The 6251-nt window shown below is 38.3% G+C and overlaps 1 pseudogene; it reads right to left on the bottom strand.

Moving 5' to 3' along the window:
• Positions 1 to 4851: 4851 nt before the first annotated feature.
• LOC119540710 lies at positions 4852 to 5347 on the bottom strand (annotated as a pseudogene).
• Between the last annotated feature and the right edge of the window lie 904 nt (positions 5348 to 6251).

The following is a 6251-nucleotide window of genomic DNA, read 5'->3' on the forward strand; positions in this document are numbered from 1 at the left end:
AAGCCATCTTAGTCGATAGTTATCTCACTGTAATTTTCATTTGCATTTCTTTCACAGCTAATGATGTTGAACATCTTTTCATGAGCTTATTGACCATTTGAATATCTTGTTTGGAGATATGTCTATTCAAATGCTTGGCCTATTTTTTTTTAATTGTGGAATATAACATATTCATATAGAAGTGATAACTTTCCAAGTGCAATTTAACAAGTAGTTAGAGAACAAATTTCAAAGAGTGTTATGAGTTACAGTTCCAAGTTTTGGTTATTTCCTTATTGTGAAATATAGCTTATATGCAAAAAGGTGATAACATTCTAAGTATGATTTAGCAAGTAGTTATATAGCAAATTTCAAAGAATGTTATGGATTACAATTCCACCACTTCAGTTCTTTCCTTCTAGCTATTCTAATACCCTGGCAACTAAGAAAAAGAAAATTTTATACAGATTCAGTATTCATAATCCTTTGTTAAATACTTCCCTGGCTGTTTCTGCCCCTTCCTCCAGTTTAATTGCTTTCTCAATCTTCAGGGATGTCTAGGCAGTGACCGCCCTAACATGTTCATGTTGAGAAGGGGTGTTGAAATTATGGGAAAGGGGATGCAATTGGTTGATGTTCTTGAGAAGGCTGTTGCCTCTGGGTTTTGAGACTTAGCTGGTATAAGAGTTCTCTGGAGGATTTAAGTTTCTAAAGAATAAATTTAGTGAGTGAAACATTTACAGGCTCTCAAATAGGGACCTGGGTATTCTTTAGGGGTTTTCAGGACTACTGTTGACTTGGGCTTATCATGCTGTGACCATTTGGAATATCTAGCAGAAGCTTGCATAGGAGTAACCTCCAGGACAGCCTCTTGACTCTATTTGAAATCTCTTAGCCACTGAAACCTTCTTTTGTTGCCTTTTTCCCCCCCTTTTGGTCAAAAAGACATTCTCAACCCTTTGAGGCCAGGGTCAGGCTAATTCCTGGAATCCATGTCCCACATCACCAAGGAGACTCACTCACTGGGGGGGGGGGTGTCCTGTCCCACATCAGGGGGAGGGTGATTAATTTATTTGCAGATTTGGGCTTAGAGAGAGAAAGTCCACATTTGAGCAACAAAAGAGGTTCTCTGGTGGTGACTCCTAGGCATAATCATAGGTGGGCTTAGCCTGCCGCTTTACAAACATAAGTTTTACAGGAGCAAGCCCCAAGATCGAGGGCTTGACTTATAAAGTAGGGGCTTCCAAACTTCACGTAGCATATGTTCTGTCCACAATAATCAATCAATATCTCACATTTTCATCACTTAATTGTACACTCCTCTTAACTCTTCATTTTAAACAATTCTCTTGACCCAAAATACCCCATAGCTTTTATCAGCCCTAAATTATTTGTCCCTAGTATTTATGTGGTACTACTAAGGTATTCCTATTAATTATAGTTGCTAGTATGCAATAGGTAGATTTTCCCCATATACCGCTCTGTTGTCAACCCTCTGTACCAGTGTCATACCTTAGAAGTCTATCATGCAAGCACCTAACTATATTTGCAGTGCTGATCTGTGGGATACATGCCTTTAAACAACCCATGTCAATCCTATTCACCTTTAATGCAGCTCTGATACTTATAATCTCTTTAACAATCATCACCCCTTTCCATTCTCATACCTTTGAACTCACCCTCAGTAACAGAACTGAACATATTAAATGATCATTCCCCCTTCACTAGGTTCTGTCTATCTCTAGGTCTTCAATATTTTACATTATAAGACATTGATTTTACATTGTTCAGGGAGTTCATAGTAGTGGTTCATACAATGTCTCTCCTTTTGTGTTTGACTTATTTCAGTCAGCATTATATCTTCAAGGTTCATTCATGTCTTATGTTTCAGGACCTTGTTCCTTCTTCCTGCTGCATAGTATTCCATCGTATGTATACACCACATTTTGTTTATCCACTCATCTGTTGAAGGACATTTGGATAGTTTCCATGTCTTCACAATTGTGAACGATGCCATTATGAACATTGGTGTACAAATGTCTGTTATGTTATTGGGCTGTGATCTTTTTTAACGTAGGCATTTAGAGGTATAAATTTACCTCTGAACGCTGCCTTCACTTCATCACATAAATTTTAGTATGTTGTGTTTTTTGATTCACCTCAAGATATTTCCTAATTTTCCCTGTGATTTCTTCTTTGACCCATTGGCTGTTTAATAGTGTGTTGTTTAATTTCCACATATTCATAAATGTCCCAGTTTTCATTCTGTATTGATCACTAACTTTATTCCATTGTGATCTGAGAAGATATTTTGTATGATTTCAATACTTGAAAATTTATTAACATTTGATTTGTAGCCTAACATGTAACCTATCCCAAAAAATGTTTCCTGTGACCTTGATAGGAATGTGTATTCTGCTAAGTGGAGTATTCAATATTGGCCCATTAGATCTAATTGGTTGAAAGTGTTTTTCAAGTCCTCGATTTCATTATTCATCTTCTGTTTAGATGGTCTATCAATTATTGAAAGTGATGTATTGAAGTGTCCAACCATTATTGTAGAACTATCTAATTCTCCCTTTGATTCTGTCAATTTTGCTTCATACATTTTGGAGCTCTTTTGTGTAGTGCATACATGTTTATAATCACTATATTTTGTTGGATCAAAACTTTTATCAATATATAATATATTTTTTGTCTCTTGTAACCTTTTTTATTTAAACTCTATTTTGTTTGACAATAATATGGGTGTTTCAGCTCTCTTTTGATTACTGTTTGTAGAATATCTTTTTCCACCCTTGTACTTTCAACTTCTTTGTGTCTTTGTACCTAAAGTGAGTTTCTTGTAGTCAACATATAGATGAATTATACTTTTAAATCCAATCTGCCAATCCACGTCTTTTAATAGAGGAGTTTAGTCCCTTGACATTTAAGATAATAACTGGGAAGCAAGAAGTTATTTCTGCCATTTATTTGTTTTATGTGTGTCTTGTATGTTTTTGGGTCTTCAGTTATTCCATTACTGCCTTTTATTTTTATTTAGTGTTTTTTTTTTTTTATTTTTGTGGTGTACCCTTTGATTCTCTTCTTTCATTTTCTCTTCTTTTTTTAGTTATTTTCTTAGTGTTTATCTTTGTAATTACCATTAACATCTTAAACTAATAACAACTCAGGTTTGGTAAATAGTAGACAAACTCCTACTCCTAGATATCTCTGTCCCTCTCCCTTTATATTATTATTGTCTCAGATGACATCTTGATACATTGTATGCTCATTAATAGAGATTTACAATATCTTTTACGTATTTGCCTTTTAAGTCATAGAGGAAAAAAGCAGTTACAAACTAAAGAACAGTAAGACAGGATTTTACATTTACCTATGTAGTTACCTTTACTAAGGTTCTTTATCTCTTCTTATGGTTTTCAGTCACTATCTAGTGTTCTTTTATTTCAGCATGAAGGACTTCCCTTAGCATTTCTTGTAAGGCTGTTATTCTGGTCATGAACTCTTTCAGTTTTTGTTTGTCTGTAAATGTCTTAATTTCTCTTTCATTTTTAATGCAATTTTATTGAGATATATTCACATACCAGACAATCATCCAAAGTGTACAATCAGTGGTTCATGATATCATCATATAGATATGCATTCATCACCATAATTTTTTAACATTTTCGTTACTCAAAAAAATAAAAATTAAAATATAAAGGAACACCCAAAACATCTCATACCCCTTATCCCCCCTATTATTTATTTACTTTTTGTCTTTATTTTCTTACTCATCTGTCCACACACTGAATAAAGGGAGTGTCAGCTGCAAGGTTTTCACAGTTACACAGTTACATAGTCACACCATAAAAGTTATATAGTTATACAATAATCTTCAAGAATCAAGGCTACTGGATTACAGTTCAATAATTTCAGGTATTTCCTTCTAGCTATTCTAATACACTAAAAACTAAAAAAGGATATCTGTATAATGCATTAGAGTAACCTCCAGAATGACTTCTCAACTCTATTTGAAATCTCTCATCGCTGAAACTTTATTTTGTTTCATTTCTCTTTCCCCTTTTAGTCCAAGAAGGCTTTCTCAATCCAATGATGTAGAGCCAGGCTCATCCCTGGGAGTCATGTCCCACATTGTCAGGGAGATTTATACACCTGGGAGTCATGTCCCACATGGGGGGGGGGGACAGTGAGTTTACCTACAGAGTTGGCTTAGAGAGAGAGGCCATATCTAAGCAACAAAAGTGGTTCTCTGGGGGTGACTCTTAGGTATAATTATAAGTAGGCTTAGCTTCTCCTTTGCAGGAATAAGTTTCATAAGGGCAAGCCCCAAGATTGAGGGCTTCACCTATTAAATTGGTAGTCCCCAATGCTTGAGAGACTATCAGGAATTCCCCAGGTGAGCAAGTTTATTATTTCCACATTTTCCCCCAGTCTCTCAAGGGGGCTTCTCCTTCATTTTTGAAGGATAATTTTACTGGATATAGAATTCTTTGTTGCTAGTTTTTTACTTTAATGGCTTTAAATATGTCATCCCACTGACTTCTGGCCTCCATGGCTTCTGATGGGAAATCTGCCACTAATCTTATTGGGTCCCCTTGTATTTGACAAGTCACTTCTCTCTTGCTGCTTTCAAAATCCTCCATCTTTAGATTTTGTCAATTTTGCTATAATGTGTCTTGGTGTAGCGCTCTTGGAGTTTATCCTATTTGGAGGTCATTGAGCATCCTGGATGTGTATATTCATGTCTTTCATAAGGTTTGGGGAAGTTTGAGGCCATTATTTCATCATACACATTTTTTGTTTGTTTTTACCATTTTTATTGGGGGTCACTGAGAAGGGGAGCCTCCTCCATGTCAATGAAGGTGTTCACAGAGTCTTAAGCCACTCCAAGCTTGGGCCCTGAGTGTCCTGGGGGTGCTGAGCACATCAGGCATGTTGTCATTATCTGAGTAGGCACTGGGTAGTTGTAGAGCGTGACCTGGTGTGATCATACTGGCATGCTTGCTGTAGGGCTGAGTGAGGGCAGAATTATAGCAAGGACTCAAATAGTGAAAGACACAACCAGCACTGGCTCCTTGGTACAGGCATTCTTAATGAAGTTGATGACTCTTATAGCCAACTTGGTCTCAGTGGCAGCAATAGTGGGGAGCCAGAGCACTCTGTCTTCAAATACTTTTATTGCCTCTTACTCTCTCTCTTGTCCTTCTGGGACTCCAATGATGCATATGTTGGTACACTTGATGGTGTCCCACATGTCCCTCAGGCTCTGTTCATTTTTCTTCATTATTTTTTCTTTCAACTCCTCACACTGGATAATTTCAATCATCTTGTCCTTCAAGTTCACTGATCCTTTCTTCTGCATGGTTCAATCAGCTGTTGAATTTATCTAAAGAGCTTTTCATTTCAATTACTACACTTTGCAGCTCTGAAATTTCTTTGGTTTCTTTTTTATAATTTCCATCTAGAATATATTTTTGCTGAACAATGTGGTTCCTAATTTCCTGTAGTTCCTTGTATATGGATTTCTTTAGCTCATTGAGCATATTTATGTCTTCAACTATAGTACCAATGTATGAGCTTCCTCAGGGATAGTTTATGTCAAATACCCCTTCCCACACCTGCTGGTGATTGTCTTGAGACCAGAAGAGCAGAGGGTGTGGGAGAAAAAAAATGGCATTCCTTGCAGCCATCTCCCCAGCGGGCAGGGTATGCTCCTGCCCGGGGCCAGACCCACAGCCCAGAGTGACGCCAAGAAACCCAGTGTGACAGGGAATCTTTCCCACAGCACTACACACAAGCCACAATATTGGCCATGGACAATGACCTTTAATACACCCACAGCTGATTGTCCCGGAGCTGGAAGGGCGGAGCTGTGCGAAAAGGGGGAAGTTAACACTTCCCATTCAACCATCTTTGAAGCAGGCTGGGAGCACCCCTGCATGGCCCAGCGACCCAGGGCTTCTCTGGTGGGCCGGCATGCACTAGTGACATGGTGTGGCCCTCCCTCAGCAGAGGTCCTGGAAGAGCACAGCTGGGAAGGGGGAAATGCTTAGGAATCCCAGGGAACCTACGCTAATACCAAGGACTTGTGGGTCAGTGGCAGAGAACAACCTTAAATCTTCAGGAACACCTAGGAGGTTTGATTATTAAAGCTGCCCTGCCTGCCTAACCACCCAGACACACTCCCCACATTCAGGGTGGACAGTACGAGCAACACACCCAAACTTGGTGCACCAATTGGACCCCACAAGAATCAGACCCCCACA

Source organism: Choloepus didactylus, chromosome 7 (assembly GCF_015220235.1).
Source record: "Choloepus didactylus isolate mChoDid1 chromosome 7, mChoDid1.pri, whole genome shotgun sequence".
In the NCBI taxonomy this organism is placed as follows: Eukaryota; Metazoa; Chordata; class Mammalia; order Pilosa; family Megalonychidae; genus Choloepus; species Choloepus didactylus.